This window comes from Propithecus coquereli, unplaced genomic scaffold (genome assembly GCF_000956105.1).
Source record: "Propithecus coquereli isolate 6110/MARCELLA unplaced genomic scaffold, Pcoq_1.0 Scaffold62, whole genome shotgun sequence".
Classification (NCBI taxonomy): Eukaryota; Metazoa; Chordata; class Mammalia; order Primates; family Indriidae; genus Propithecus; species Propithecus coquereli.
In genome coordinates, this window is record NW_012152174.1 from 1075210 (window position 1) to 1091730 (window position 16521).

General features: G+C 36.7%; 1 pseudogene; it reads right to left on the reverse strand.

Annotated features, from left to right (window-relative positions):
• Positions 1–9890: 9890 nt before the first annotated feature.
• Positions 9891–14655, reverse strand: LOC105822517 (annotated as a pseudogene).
• Positions 14656–16521: the final 1866 nt, after the last annotated feature.

Consider the following 16521-nt stretch of genomic DNA (forward strand, 5'->3'; position numbering starts at 1 on the left):
AAAAAAAAAAGTCTTTCCTGTGTATCTAGATTGGATTTAAAAAAAAAAAAAAAATCAAAGCCTCACTTGTGAAAAACTAGTATGAAAACCAAGTTTAAAGAAACACCTGGAAGATGAGGTGGCTCTACTCAAATACGGATATTCAGTTGCTAATTCCATTCCACTTAAACTGTAATTTTGTGAATGTGCCTCTATGAAGCAGTGTGGGTTTTGTGTTTGGCTTATACTGCCACCTGGTGTTTTGCTACATGTCCTAACATAAGACGGGTAAAATTTCTTGAATTAGCATTCACTGAACAGTCTCACTGGCATTGATTGAGAAGTCAATACTTCTGTAAGATCTCTAAAATGGTGGTTCAGAGATTTTACAAAAATCAAATTAAAACAAGCCACATCTTATTTAATCACATCATTTTTATGTGAACCTATTTAGCGTAAAGATTAGTAAATATATAATGAAAAATCTACAAGAAAAACATTTTAAGGACAATTAAACCCCAAAATAAGGACAAAATGAATGAAAAGACAAGGCTTTTCCAAACATAGGCCTGCCTGCCTTTTAATAAAAGTCAACACATAAAGACCAGAAAAACAAATTAGAAAATTAGGAGTTAAATAGTATTACTACAAATGAGTAAAATTATAAAAATATTAATATTTTTCATAGGATTCTTCGGCACATTTTAGAATTCATGTTTCTTTTTTGTAAATTGTCTCCTTTTGTCTTTGGCTCTACTGATTTCTCAGTGTTCATAATAGATAAACATGAATATTTTATTATTAGGATATTTGTCTTAATTTATTGTATGAATTTTTCCAGTTGATACATGGAATTTCTCTTTAATCATTAGATTAGACACAGAGAAGTTTTAGATTTTACCAAACCAAGATTGTCGATTATGTTCTTACTCCTTCCATTTATTTATTTATTTTAGAAATAAATTTTATTTATTTTTTGAAAGATAAGACTTTCTCGTGGTCCAAAAGAGAATAAAAGTCTCTATTACCCCATTGTTCATTGTAACAGGATTCTTGCCACCTTTCGGAAACAGCCATTGATTTTTAAGTTTAGTAAGTCTTTTCTACAAACAAATATTTTTACTTAGCCTTCCTATCATCTTTTTTTTAATTTAATTTTTTAAACTTGATAGGCCTTATTTTGGCTTTTTAATATCAAGTAAGTCTCTTCCCCCACCACCCCACCCACATGGCAAATTACTCTTGCTAACAATGTGTTTGATAAGTCCTCCTTCCCCTGATTTGGTATATTTGCTTTAAGACATATTAAAATCCAACACACACTAAGAAGTGTCTCTGAGTTATATCTTTCATTTTATGGGTAAGGAATGCCTGTGCCATTATCATGTTAATTTAATTATCCTGTAAAATTCAGAACATGTTTTAATATTTAATATTAGAATATATTTAGTATTTAGTATTAAGGAAGGAGTTCTCCTTCACTACTCTTCTTCTAAATTGTTCTGGCTATTCCCGTCAGTTTATTATTCTAAATGAACTTCAGAATAATTTTGTCAGGTTCCCAAAGAATTTCACCAAGTTACTTTAAGAAAGAGATTGTTTGAAAATTGCTCTAAATTATAAATTATTTTGGAAAGAATTGTTACCTTTACACATAGCTTTTCAGTAGAAAAAGTAGGATTAGTGATAAGCCCTTCTAATGTTCTTAAGCTGCACAGTTTTTCAAGGACCAAATTGACAAAGAAACTCAAAAGATGCTTTGTGCCTGCAATATGGCAGGAGAGATATGCAGAGAAATCCTCTAATGCAGAACAAATAAAAATGCTGCACAAAATATAGTAAAATACTGTTCTAAATACATAGTTGAGTTGACTGAAAAATAAAGGAAGACCCCTAGAGTCACAAATAAAAGATAACACGAATGCAAAGCAAGTTCTGGAGCTTATGTTTGCCTGGGATATTTGCCTATCCCTGGTGGCTTGGAGCTTAGGCTTCATGGGTCCACACGGGAGTCAGGAGATAAGACATGAGGCCTAAGCAAGGTGAGATAGCATTAATGACCCATGCATAAAGTTGTGTCCCCTGAAAAGTAACATCCTCAGTAAGTGAATGGGGAAGGGATCACCCTACAGAGAGAAACAGGAGGGATAATTAGCCTACATAGTATGAAAAAAGAGAAAATGGGAGGGGGGTTTCCTTGAAAATTACTAACACCAGACCTCCCTCATGTATGATGAGGTAAGAATTCACTCTGTAGTCTATGTGCTCCCAGGTCAGTGGTGCTCTAAGTACCCAGCAAAACAAACATAAATCCTTTCTAGAGGAACAGACCCAAACAGTTATCACAAATTAATTTCCAAACAACATAAATTCCCAGTGGGGAAAAAAATCACAAACCCATGAGAAAATAGGCAACAAGTGAGGGACAGTTGAAACAAAGTTAGACCCTGCCAATTTGGGGCCTATCAGATAGAGTATCAAATGAACCTGTATAATATATTTCAAGAAATAAAAGGGGGTACATAACAAAGAAGCAAAAAGATATCACAAATTACCTACATCTCTGGAAAAGAACCAAAGAGAACTCCTAAAAAATAATGTATAATAACTGACATTAGAAACTCAGTGTTAGCTGCTGAAAAGAGAATTAGTAACTTGGAATATAGAGCTGAAGAAGACAGACACCATGTCTCAGTTTCAAGAATCCCAATTAACCACAGCCAGGATTTAAAAAAAAAACCAAATCTATCCATGTTGCAATAAAATTCATATCATCCAAAAAAAAAGAGAAAAGACAGATCACTTGGCAAGGGACAACTGTTAGTATGAGCTCTAAATTTCCCAATACAGGCAATAATAGCTCCAAAGTGCTGAGAGAAAATAACCATCAATTTAGAATTGTGTACCCAGCAAAATCTCCTTCAAAAATGAGAGCGAAACACAGACATTTCCAGACAAATAAAGGCCATGAGAGTTTAGAATGAGTAGATCCTCAATAAAAGGGTCTCTAAAGCAGTGTTTCTCAAACATTAATTTGTATATGAATCACCTGGGGAGCTTGTTAAACTACAAACTGTAATTCACAATGCCTGGGGAGCGATCTGAGATTCTGCATTTCTAACAAGCTCCCAAGTGTTGCTGATGCTGATGGACAAAGATCACAATTAGAGTAGAAAGGTTCTCTAAAGTATATACTTCAGTAAGAAAAAATATTACCTTGAATGGATAGTCTGAGATGCAGGAAGGAATGATGATCAAACAAATGATAATCTGTAGGAAAATTTATTTAATTAATGACTATACAAAACAATAAGAATAATGTCAAATTTGTAAGTTTAAAAATATATAAAATAGAATTAAAATACTGGACAACAGCACATAAGTGGGGCAAGGGATGCCTAGTCAGAGCATTCTAAGGTCCCTGTTTTTTTGTTCAAGAAGACGATAAGTATATATTTTACATATTTATATATTGTATATTTCATATATTATTTATATATTTTATCTTTAAGTTAGATATGAAAGTTGAAATTTTGAGGAGAATCGCTCAAAGACTAAAAATTGGGTACATAATTTCCATATTATGACAGGAGAAAATATTAAATACAATTTTCAACAAGTCCAAAAGAAGACAAAAATATAAGAAATGAAAGAGGCAAAAAGTAACACAAAAAAGAGAGCTGAAAAGGAAACACAAAATAAAATCATAGAAATGAATACAAACGTACATTTACATTAAATGTAAGCAAACTAAATGTTCCAGATAAAACACAAAGATCATAAAACTGAATTTTTAAAAAATCCAACCTTATGCTATTCACATGACTGCTATGGTTTGAACTGAATGTTTGTGTGCCTCAAAAATTCATATATTGAAACCTAACCTCCAAGGCAATGTTATTTTTTTTTTATTTTGTCTTTTCTCTTCTCTTCTCTTTTCTTTCTTTTTGTTTTTTTTTAGAGACAGGGTCTCACTCTGTTGCCTAAGTTGGAGTACAGTGGCACAATCACAGCTCACTGCAACCTGGAACTCCTGGGCTCAACTGATCCTCCTGCCTCAGTTTCCCAAGTAGATAGGACTATGGGTGCATGTCACCAGGCCCAGCTGATTTTTTATTTTTTGTAGAAATCAGATCTCACTATGTTGCCCAGGCTGGTCTTGAACTTCAGGCAATCCTCCTAGTTCAGCCTCCCAAAGTGCTGGGATTACAGGCATATAGTCACTGTACCCAGCAAGGTGATGGTATTAAGAAATGGGACCTTTGGGAGGTGATTACGTTACGAGAGCAGAACCCTCATGAATGGGTTTAGTGCCCTTATAAAAGGGCTTGAAGGAGCAAGTTAGCCCCTTCTGCCATGTAAGGAAGCAGCAAGAAGGTGCCATCTATAAGGAACAGGCCCTCATCAGACATTGAATTTGCTGGCACCATGATACTGGACTTTCTAGCCTCCAGAACTGTAAGAAATACATTTCTATTGTTTATTAATTACCCAGTCTAAGATACTTTATTATAGCAGGAATGGATTAAAACAATAACATAGCTATACTGTAAGGACACAAAAACTGAAAGTAACAGGATGAAAGAAAATAAACCATATGAATACAAACCAATAAAAGTTCATATGAAAATTACTAACCTGGTGTAAGCAAAAATGACAGAAATATAAGGAGAAATTAACGAATCCATTATCATAATGGAAAACTTTCAAACACGAAATAAGTGACAAATCAGATTATAAATCAGTAAGGATATAGAAGATTTAATTAATATGGTTAATAAGCTACAGCCAAAGGATATATTACGGAACATAACATGCAACAAATAGAGAAGATAGAACATGTATAAAAACTGACCACATTTAGGACATAAAGAAAACAAATTTCAAATAATCAGAATCTTTTCATTTTATTACTTATTATTTATTATCAAAAATAAATAACAAAAAGATAGGTTACATTCAAAAAGATTCCATGCATTCGAAATTAGAAATATATTTCTAAATAACTCAAAAGTCAAAGAAGAAATCACAAAAATACTTTGAATCAAATATTGTTACATCGATATGGCCAAATTGGTTGGTAAAATATTGAAAAACATTTGAACATTTTGGGAAATATTAAGTATTAGAAGAGATCAAAAATAATAATGTAAATGTGAATGTAAAATAGTTACACTACTTAAATGATATTGCAATGAGCACTGACAAAAGGGTCTTCTGCTATCATGTCATCTGAGAACATTCACAACACTATCCTCCAGTTCACCCTGACTCATAGTAAGCTTTATATTAATAACTCCATTGAACATTCTTTTTTTTAATTTCAAATATTATGGGGGTACAGACATTTTAGTTACATAAATTGCTTTTGTAGCATTTGAGTCAAAGTTATAAGTGTGCCCATCCCCCAAATAGTGTGCATTGTACCTGTTAGGTGTGGATTTACCTATCCCCTCCTCCCTCCTCTCACTTGCTTGATTTACAATGAATGTTATTTCCATATGTGCACGTAAGTGTTGATCGATTAGTTCCAATTTAATGGTGAGTACATGTGGTGTTTGTTTTTCCATTCTTGTGATACTTCACTTAGAAGAATGGTCTCCAGTTCCATCCAGACTTCAAGCTACAATACAAGGATATTGTAATTGAAACAGCATGGTACTGGCACAAGAACAGAGACATAGACCAATGGATCAGAACAGAGAACGTAGATACAAAACCATCCTCATATTGCCATCTGATCTTTGACAAAGCAGACAAAAACATACACTGGGGAAAATAATCCTTGTTCAATAAATGGTGTTGGAAAAATTGGATAGCCACATGTAGAAGACTGAAACAGGATCCATACTTCTCACCCCTCACAAAAATCAACACACAATGGATAACAGACTTAAACCTAAGATATGAAACCATATGAAATCTAGAAGAAAAATGTTAGAAAAACTCTTACGGACATCAACCTAAGCAAAGAATTTGTGAAGAAGACCCCAAAAGCAATCACACCAACAACAAAAATAAATAAATGGTACCTGATCAAATTAAAAAGCTTCTGCATAGCCAAGGAAACAATCATAAGAGCAAACAGACAACCTACAGAACAGGAGAAAATATTTGCGTGATAAAGGGCTGGTAAAGGGCTGATAACTAGAATCTATAAAAAATTCAAGCAAATCAGCAAGAAAAAATCAAACAACCTCATTAAAAAGTGGGCAAAAGACATTAACAGAAACTTTTCAAAAGAGGATAGACTAATCACCAACAAACATATGAAAAATGCTCAACATCTGTAACCAGGGAAATGTAAATCAAAACCACAATGAGATCTCACTTAACCCCAGTAAGAATGGCTGTTATCAAAAAGTCCCAAACAACAAATGCTGGCATGGATGCAGAAAGATAGGAACACTCATACACGGTGGGACCGCAAATTAGTACAATCTCTATGGAAAGTACTATGGAGATACTTCAAAGAACTAAAAGTAGAACTATCATTTGATCCAGGATTCCTACTACTGGGTATTTACTCAAAGAAAAAAAAGACATTCTATAAAAAAAAATCACCTGCACTCAAATGTTTATGGCAGCACAATTCACAATTGCAAAGATGTGGAAACTACCCAAATGCCCATAATACATGAGTGGATTAATAAAATGTGGTATATGTATACCATAGAGTATACTCAGCCATTAAAAAAAAAAAAAAACGGTGAACTAATACCTCTTGTATTAACCTGTATGGAACTCTACTGAACATTCTTTACAAAATACTCGGGGCTTTACGATGATCACTACTTTTTCATTTTTCTAGAATTATATAGCTGCTACTACTTCTAAATATTTTGCTTTTACTTTGGTAAAAGTAAAAGTACTTTGTTTTTACTATGTACATTGTAATTCTTATGTAAGGTGTAACTGTTCAGCATTTTCATACTTTTACATTCAAGAATTTATAACATAATTTTAAGCATAATTTTAAAATCAAATACCCACAATAAAGAAGACAGTTTTCTTTAATGTTCTTTATACATATTAGTTACATGATTCTTCTAAATCTACAGGAGATTCAGCAGGAATGTAGGAAAGCAAATAAATAAATAAATCTGCAGTAGAATAAAAAGACCTGGTAATAATGAAAAATACTCTAATACTGTGTAAAAATTGAAACAACATGGAATGTCACCGTGCAAGCATAAGTAGCTCCCCAGAATATTTGTAAATCTGAAATAAAAAATGACTTGATTGCTTAACAAAAATGGAGTGATTTATTATTGCTAAAGTGACAAATTCTGGATATAAATTGTGCTAACAGAAAAAGTAGTATCAATAAAAGTTTAACATACTAAATTATTACGAATAAAATTGACAATCCTATAATACACATTAGGAATGAAAAAGAAATGTAAGTAGGGGCTAGGCATACTGGCTCACGCCTGTAATCCCAGCACTCTGGGAGGGGGAGGTGGGAGGATCTCTTGAGGCTAGTAGTTCAAGACCAACCTGGACAACAAAGCAAAACCTCATCTCTATAAAAAATTTAAAAATTAGCCAGGAATGGTGGCACATACCTGTAGTCCCAGCTACTCTGGAGGCAGGAGCATCACTTGAGTCCAGGAATTTGAGTTTGCCTGGGGACACAGTGAGACCATATCTCTAAAAAAATACGTGACGGAAAAGCAAGACTTAAAAAGATAATCAGATAATATAATGAACAACTTTCTGCTAACAAATTTAAAAACATAGGAGAAATAGACACTTTCCTAAGAAATTTAATTTACCAATACTCACCAAAGAACTAAAAAACTTGAATAGTCCTAGACCATTAAAGAAGTTGAATCAACTGTTGAAAATCTTTGCACAAAGAAAATAATAGACTTAGATAGTTTAAATGCGAGTTTTGGGGGATTTTGTTTTTGTTTTTGTTTTCAGAGAGAGAGCTATGAACAGCAGCCTGATCATAGCTCTCTGCAGCCTTGAACTCCTGGACTCAAGAGATCCTCCGACCTCAAAGTGCAGTTATTTTAATCAAGAAAAAATTCTGACATTACACAAAAATTTTCAGAGGAGAGAAAAGCAGGAAAAGTTCTTCAATTAACTTTATAAAGCCAGTACAGGCATACTCCACAGAAGCTCTCCCATATTAATGTTTTCCCACTAAGTTACCTCTTGTATTTAGCAGCCCAACATCATACAACATATGTATCTCTCAAAACAACATTTCAGCTGATAGTTACATAGGAAAAATTCTATTTTGGACCCCAAAACTCAATACAACATTTTTAACAACAACCAAAAAGAGTATATGAAATGCGTTGAGTTACATTACAAACACAATTGGTAAAATGACAGTACCATGCACCAACACATCAAAAAGCATACTGAGTATCAATGAAGGGAATGTTCTACACAAATGCCACTGGTGATACAATAGGCATTAAAGTATCACCCTCAGTGTGAATCACTCTCTGACACATTTCCATAGTAGCTTTTATATTTTTCCTCTAACTCCTCCACCCCTGTTTTCACATTGAAAACTTTAAAAGTTGAGAAAGCATTAAAATATTTATGGAAAAGGAAGCAAAGCAAGCAGAAAAGCAATTATAATGAAAGAGAATATATTACTGCTAACAAGAAACTATTAGCAACTATATTATTGGTGATCAGGAAGCAAAATTATGAACATTTATGTCCTAACATTATAGTTTGTTATTTAATATAGGCTTGCTTATTGCATTTTCGTTACGTTTTAGGAAATTAGTTAGAATTAACAACCCATTATAATTTTACCATTTCAAATAAACAGAAATTACGCTCTCAGTTAATGTTTTTGCACAGAACATCTGATTTTCAGAAACAAATTACTAATTTTAAGTAGATAGCTATATAATTTTAATATCAAAATTAACAAAGACAATATGAAAAAGATAACTTTAGTCACCTCTCATCCATAAACATAACTGCAATAATTTTATACAGAATATTTTCTGAAGTGACGTTCATGGTGTCTTCCAGAAATGCAAGATTGGTTCGACATTAGAAAATGTATTAATGCAATTCACCACATTAACAAATTACAAGAAAAAAACATATGTTCATCTCAATAGAGGCATAAAAAATCATTTAATCAAATTCAACATTCATTCATGATTTAAAAAAAAAACTATTAGCAAACTATAAATAGAAGGATACTTTCCTAACCCAATTGTTATAAGATAGAAAAGGCATAAAAATGTCATACACATCATACCCATACGCTGAAGCATTAAAAGCATTCCTTTAAAATCATAAACCAGACAAAAGATGTGTAGTATTCAACATTGTTCTAGAGGTTTGAGCTTGGGCATTCATAGACACACACACACACACAATACACACACACAAACAAAAGGTATAAGAATTGGAAAGGAAGAAATAAAGCTTCTGCAGATAATATGATTGTTTAAGGAGAAAATCTAAAAAGAATCTATAAATTATTTTAAATTAAAAATAATTTATTATTTAATATCAATATATAAAAGCAATTGCATTAATATACATTAAGAGCAATTGGTGGGAAAATTATTTTTTCAATTTTTTACATTTTGTTTTTATTCAATAGTTTACTCACAGGTAGCACTTTAAAATTAGACATTTTAAATTAAAGGCCCAAACTAAAATATTTTGCAAATATGACACTGCTAAAAGAATGATAGTCTTAATAATTTAAACCCTAAAATGTCTGTCCTGTGGAGTTAAAGTCTTTATACATAGACTATGTAAGATCGATATCTTTTAAAATAAACAACCAAAAAACCACAGACTGTGGGTAAATTTGTCAATGATGATAAACATCAGTTTTGGCCTCCCAGAGTATGAAAAACAGCAATTAATTCATCCTGTGACAGAATATAAACTATGCTTCAATATTTTGACTATAAAGTCTCTTTCTCCAGCACCAAATCAGCATATCTATGTTGAAGTTCCTTTTCTCCTTCCTGTTGTCATTGAACATCTTCTTTTAGATACCCTAGCCTCCGGGGAATAGCAGAATCTTCCTGTTTCTTGAATTCTTCAAAAGTACGTAACTCCAAGTGAGTCTGCTCAATTTGGTCCCATAAGTCATTCAACTATTTCATGAGCCCCATAGCACGAGATTGATAACCCCCAAGCAAAATTTTCGTCTCTTCCATCTTTGCAGTTCTCTTGTCTTCTGTTGTCACGTGATCCCTGTTTATGTTAGATACTCCAATCACACCTGGATTCCCACAGACATTCCAAAACCTCGAGCCTCTTTTCAAGTGATTCGATTCTGTCCTTTTTGCCAGTTCAATTAGTCCACGTGTAGTGGCTCTGTCCAGGAAGATACAAAACTTGACTGTAGCATTCTTCCCACACCTGGTTAAAAGTTTCACTTGAGAGTTCTCCATGGCTCCTTCCTTGTTTTACCACTACCATCTCCTGCACCAGAACATCCTGGGCCTTTTTCAGCTCTTCTTTGGAGACCTTTTCGTAAGGGTTATATTCCAGATAGGTAACGTGCTCTGATTTATTGGTACCAAATCCTACAGTTGTTCTTTCTTTATTGCCAGATAGCCCATAAGGGTGATTCAGAAGGTCATATTGAAGTATTGTGATCATTTCACTTTTGATTAGTTCTTCACTTTTCTCTAAATCTGCTAGAGGTGGTTCTACATTTAAGGGTCTTAGAATAGTTTCATGTACTTCTGATGGTCTTGGCAGATCTTTCTGGACAGTTTTGTGCATTCACTTCTTTTCCTTTACATGCTCTGCATCTTGTATGGCCTGCTCTCAGCATCCACATCAGCAGCAATTCAATGCAAATATCATCTACTTCACCGTCTTCCAGCTCCTTCTTGGAATTTTCTGGTGGAACAATTTCAAAATCATTCTTAGGGGCTGGAAGGCCCAACAATCCTAAATTGAGATGTTCGCAAGATTCTCTTTCCAGCTGCTTCACATAAGAGGGATCACTGTAGTCTGCCATTCCATCCTCAGGATTAATATTTAACTTGTCTCAAAGAGGAGTTCTACCTGAGGTGGAGTTAACAACTGGTTTAGGAGTTGTTCCACCCTGGCGGTCAGCCCTTCAGCTCCATTACAAGGAGTCCTGACCAGGGTAGAGAGAACTGTGTTTGGAGTCTATACAACCTGCCACTGTGACGTCACACCTAAGAAGTCACTCTCACGTAACATGGCATTAAATCCACTCTTTAATGCAGTGCATACATTGGTCAAGACCATGAGGTTCTAGGCTTCCTGCAGAATTCCGTCCTGGGAAGCTGGCGTCTGTGGTGTTCTAAGAGAGATGCTGTTGGTGGTGACACTGCACTCACACAAAAGAGTGCTGGAAGCAGAGTTTGTTATGCCAGATTCCTGGGCACTTTGATGTGCAATTACACTTGCTTGGCCTACTTTTACAACTTCCTGGAGTTCTGCATCTGAAATCTGAGGGACAGGACATATTAGTTTGCTTTTCTTTTTAGTAATTTCAGAAACATCACTAGTTTGAAGAATAGCTGATGGTAAATCAGATTCTTTTCTCCTTTTCAAATGCTGTTTGTCTTCTTTTCTATCTCCTCCTTCTTTTTCAAAATGACACCCAAAGGTGGTTAGCCTAAAGCTAGGTTCAGGGTGGTCTTTCAAAGCTCCTCCTCCCCTTCTGCATGTATTCCTTTCCCTCTATCTAGTCTAAAAAATTTAGTTTAAAAAATCGTATAAGGTGTAGGAATTAACAAAAGATGTGCTAGATCTTCATGCAAAAAATTATAAAATTTGTTTAAAAGATATTGTAGAGACAAATAAACAGAGTGGTATACTATATCAGTCAGGATTCTCCAGAGAAACAGTATGGGGGTGGGGAAGAGACAGACAGAAAGACACTTATTGTAAGGTATTTTGGCTTACACAATTATGGAGGCTGAGAAGTCATAAGATCTGCTGTCTGCAAGGTGGAGGCCCAGAATGGCCACTGATACAGTTCAAAGGCCTGAGTGCCAGAGAGCAGATGGTATAGATTCTAGTCAAGGTCTGAAGGCTTGAGAACCAGGACAATTGAGGGCAGAAAAAGACCAACGTTCAGCTCACGCAGTCAGGCAGAGAGTAAGTAAATCCTCCCTTCCTCTACTTTTTTCTTCTTAGAGACAGAGTGTCACTCTGCTGCCCAGGCTGGAGTGCACTGGTGCACTCGCTGCAGTCTCAAACTCCTGGGCTTAAGCAGCTCTCCCATCTCAGCCTCCTGAGTAGCAAAGATAGGTGCATGGCACCATGCCTGGCTAATGTCTTTATTTTTTGTAGAAAGGGGGTTCCACTAGGTTGTCCAGGCTGGTCTCCAACTCTTAGCCTCAAGTGATCCTCCTGACTTGGCTTCCCAAACTGCTGGGATTACAGGTGTGAGCCACTGCACCCGTAGTCCTTCCTCTTATTCCTCTACCTTTTTATTCATTCACGCCCTCAAAGGATCAGGTGATGTCCACCCACACTGAAGAAGAAAATCCACTTTGTTCAGTCTACTGATTCAAATGCTAATCTCTTCTAGAAATATCCTCACAGACACACTCAGAAATAAGGTTTAACTAGATAGCTGGGAATCCTGTGATTCAGAGAAGGTGACACAACTAACACATGTACCATTTTCATATATTAATAGAAGTCAATTCTCCCTCAATTTATCATGGATTCCATGCAATTCCAATAAAAATCTCAATAGTGCTTTTCATTGAACTTTACAAGCTACTTGTAAAAACTACATGCAGGAGAAAAGGGACAATAATAACCTTTTCTGAAAAAGATCATGGCATCTGGGTGCTGAAATGGATGTGGGAAGGCAGACTACCTGCCATTCCATGTATCAAGATTTATTATAAAAATACAGTAATTAAAACAGTGTAATATTGACAAAGGATAGGCAAATTGACCAGTGGGACAAAATAGATAGCACAAAAACAGAGCCACTCAAAATAAAAGAAAAGAAAAAACCCTTGATATATTACTATGGTGGAATGGTAGATCTACATAGAAAGGATAGGCTATTTGAAAACATTCTTAGAATAACAGGTTATCCACATGGAAAAACCCTAATTGGATCCCTAGCACTGGCTATAAACAAAAGTCAACACCATATGGATTAAGTCCTTTAAAACGAAATGTGCATAGCTTGAATGCAAAATCTCATTCGCACTCCTAATGAGAAAATGGGAGACAAGAAAGAGTGCAGTAAGACATAAAGCTTACTGACTCTCCATCCCTTACAGGGTATATTAGTTTCCTCTTGCTGCCATAAAAAATTAACACAAATTTAGCAGCTTAGAACAGCACAAATTTATTATCTCACAGTTCTATAGGATAAAAGTCTGCAGTGAGTCTCACTGAGCGAAAATCAAGGCATTAGCAGGGCTATGTTCTTTTCTGGAGACTCTAGGGGAGAACTTATTTTTACACTCATTCAGGTGTTGACATAATTCAGTCCCATGCAGTTGTGGAAACAAAGTCCCTGTTTCCCTGCAGACTATCAGTTGAGGGCCATTTCCAGCTTCTTGAGGCACCCATATTCTTTAGCTTGTGGACCCTTTCCTACCACTTCAAAGCCAGCTCTAGAGGGACAGGTCCCTCCCATCTCATTTCTCCTGCCCTCTCTTCTGCCGAATCCCTAACTCTTTGTCCTTCTTATTCCATTTTTATCTCCCCATCTCAAGGTCCCAAACATTGATCATATCTGCAAAGCTGCTTTTGTTATGTAATGTAACATATTCACACGTTCTGGGGATTACGGCATTGATATCTTTGGGTGACCATTATTCTGCCCTTACAGGGAAATTCTACCACACAGGGAAACTGAGGTTGGTCCATGTTTGCACTAACCCTGTGTGTAGTTTGAACATCCTTACACAATGCCTCAGCCCCACAGGCAAGGGTGAAGGGGAGAGTACATAGAAAATATCCCCTACCTTCTTCTCATGTCCTTTCTGCTCACCTGTATTTAGTTATTGGGTTTTTCTTGCCAGGATGTGTGGGGTTAAAGCAGACAGGAAGATGAAGAATTTAGAACTGATTTCCTAACATTCAACATTAATCTAATAATTGGAACAAATGCCTTTTCTCTAACTACTCATGACTTGTCCAAAGTTTAGGGAAGAAAAGAGTAAAGCAGGAGCAAAAATGTAGTGCCATTAAAAGAAAAACAGCAGCAAATTCCCCCTTTCCTTAAGAATTCAATCCAGGAAGTTTCCATACTTAGGATGAGAGGAAGAGCCTAGCTCATTTGAATCATTTATCAAATGTCACTGTGTACCACACACAATGCTACATGATTCCAAAAACCTTTCTTAATTCTTTAAACTAACCTACATAGTACCTATGTATAGTTATTACCCTGTAAATGAGGAAACTCAGTCTCAGAATGGTGGTCATTACCTAAGGGAACAAGTGTCAAAGCTAGATGTAAACGTAGATCTGCCCCAGCCCAAGGAAATTTCCTCTCCCTGACTTTCCATAGCAAGAAGGCAAGATTAAGGCTTGTTATACTCCCCACACTGTACCCCTCAGTGTCATTAAATGACAGTCTCAATGGTATTGCCCTCCTTTCCCAACCTTTCTCTTGCTCAGACGTTAGTGACTTCCAAATGCAAGTCTGGAGTTATTTAACTTCTTGTAATCATTATACACTTACCTCTTCTGCATGGTCACTGTCCCCAGGTTGATTATGTTATCATTCAGGCTAGTCTTTCTGCAACGACTACTGAGCTGTGGGCCTGGATTATCTTTTCTTTTTCTTTTTAAACTACTTTATTGAGGAATGATTGAGATACAAAAAGCTATATTGAATGTATACAACCTGAAGAGTTTGGAGACAAGCTCTTTAAGCTCTTGTTCCTTTTTTTTTTTTTTTTAGTAGGCTTCAAAGAAACAAAGTAGGGTGCTGAGACTGTGGTCTCTGGATCAATCTCCACTGGAACGTACAGGAACAAGGAGACCTAGTTGTAACCACACATTATCTCACTGCTATTCCTCTCCCTTCAAGGAGTTATGGTTATCAGGAAAAAAAGCCAATTAACAATCTGCTTAATTTCTGTAGTGATTATTAATCAACTATAAAATTTCAACATAAAATCCCAACACCTTATCGCAAGTACAAAGCTCTGTGTGATTTGCTCCTGTCTCTTCGGATGCGTCTTGTCCCTCTGCACTCCTCACGCTGCTCTAGCCACACCGGCCGAGGCCGGCTGTCCCCAAATCTTGCATGACCTCTCCCACATACTCTGCTCCAAGTTCACCTCCAATCTTCCTACTGCTGCCCTAGTCCCTAGCTGCTGAGCACTTGAAATGTGCCTAGTCTGAACTGAAATATGCTGGAAGTAAAGGAAAAATGCAGGCCGGGCGCGGTGGCTCACGCCTGTAATCCTAGCTCTCTGGGAGGCCAAGGCGGGCGGATTGTTTGAGCTCAGGAGTTCGAAACCAGCCTGAGCAAGAGCGAGACCCCCGTCTCTACTAAAGATAGAAAGAAATTAATCGGACAACTAAAAATATATAGAAAAAATTAGCCAGGCATGGTGGTGCATGCCTGTACCTACTCGGGAGGCTGAGGCAGGAGGAACGCTTGAGCCCAGGAGTCTGAGGTTGCTGTGAGCTAGGCTGACGCCACGGCACTCACTCTAGCCCGGGCAAAAGAGTGAGACTCTGTCTCAAAAAAAAAAAATGTACACCGGATTTTCAAGACTTAGTAAGAATAAAAGAATGTAAAACATCTCATTAATAGTTCCATATTGATTACATGTTGAAATGATAATATTTAACATATGTTGGATTATTATTAAAATTAATTTAACCTGTTCCTTTACACGTTTTCTAAGGTAGCAATTCGAAAATCTAAAATGACATTCGTGGTTCGCACTGCATTTCCATTGCACAGCGATGCTCTGTCGCTTTACGCTCTTTCGCTTCCCTCTTGGCACCCACCCTGTGTGGAATTTCACTACCCAGGTAGACCCCTTTAGTCTTTCTCGCTCAACTAGAATGTAAGACAGGAACCTGTCCGTCTCATTCACACCTGATTCCCAGGCACTGAGGACAGAGCCTGGAGCATAGCAAGTACTTCATATTTTTTGAATAAATGACCTTACTCTTCCTCAGCTGGAGACGGTGAACTCTGTCGACCCCCAAAACTCGGGGTCTGAAGTACTGTGGGTTACGCCCGCTGCTCAGCCCCGAGCACATGCTCGTGACCCTGGGAGGAAGGATGGCTAGAACTCCCCACTTGATAAAACCTCCTTCTCCGTCGAAAGAACTGGTCACACAACCTCGACGGTGTCTCACGGTGAGAGACCTCGCTTCTCGGTTCTCTTTGTGCTTGGAAACGCATCCCACGGCCCGCACTGGGCACTTCTCCCTCCCGCCACACGGCGGCGTCTCACGAGCGGCGGCCGATGGTACAGTCCGTTCTCCCCGCGCCCCTCAGCAGTGGGTCCTTCCACTCGTAGAAAAGCACTGTGGGAAAGCGGAGCGGCCTTTCCCGCCTCCCGTGCTCGTTCTGGGCTTTCTGCGCTGGGG